Here is a 921-nt window from a genome sequence, read left to right on the forward strand (position 1 = left end):
TCTGAAAACAAATGTGCCTGAGCAGAGCGGGCGTACGATAAATCATAAGATAGGATATAATGGGTTAATGTGAGTAAAACTTGGAAAGCTTAACGGTACCGACCGGCCGCCGTGTCAGCCTCAGACCATAAGCGTCACTGGATGCGGATTTGGAGGAGCATATGGTCGGCATACGGCTCTCCCGGCCGTAGGTCAGTTTTGGAGACCGGAGCCTCTACTTCTCGATCAAGCAGCTCCTCAGTTTGCCTCGCAAGGTCTGAGTGCACCCCGCTTGCCAACAGCGCTCGGCAGACCGGACGGTCACCCATCCAAGTGCTAGCCCAGACCGACAGCGCTTAACTTCGGTGATCTGACGGGAACCCGTGTTACCACTGCGGCAAGGCCGTTGGCCATTAATGTGACAGGACCGTGTGATTTTTAGACGATTTTAGTTATGTATAACTTCCTTTAGTTTACAATAATTACTTTAAAGCATATGGTGGTGATCGTCGGGTAGGACGCAGATTCCTTCTACATCTACATCTACATCTACATTTATACTCCGCAAGCCACCCAACGGTGTGTGGCGGAGGGCACTTTACGTGCCACTGTCATTACCTCCCTTTCCTGTTCGAGTCGCGTATGGTTCGCGGGAAGAACGACTGTCTGAAAGCCTCCGTGCGCGCTCTAATCTCTCTAATTTTACATTCGTAATCTCCTCGGGAGATATAAGTAGGGGGAAGCAATATATTCGATACCTCATCCAGAAACGCACCCTCTCGAAACCTGGCGAGCAAGCTACACCGCGATGCAGAGCGCCTCTCTTGCAGAGTCTGCCACTTGAGTTTGTTAAACATCTCCGTAGCGCTATCACGCTTACCAAATAACCCTGTGACGAAACGCGCCGCTCTTCTTTGGATCTTCTCTATCTCCTCCGTCAAC

General features: G+C 50.7%; 1 pseudogene; it reads right to left on the minus strand.

Annotated features, from left to right (window-relative positions):
* Nucleotides 1–272: 272 nt before the first annotated feature.
* LOC126093068 (5S ribosomal RNA) lies at nt 273–390 on the minus strand (annotated as a pseudogene).
* Between the last annotated feature and the right edge of the window lie 531 nt (nt 391–921).

Source organism: Schistocerca cancellata, chromosome 7, assembly GCF_023864275.1.
Source record: "Schistocerca cancellata isolate TAMUIC-IGC-003103 chromosome 7, iqSchCanc2.1, whole genome shotgun sequence".
NCBI classification, from domain to species: Eukaryota; Metazoa; Arthropoda; class Insecta; order Orthoptera; family Acrididae; genus Schistocerca; species Schistocerca cancellata.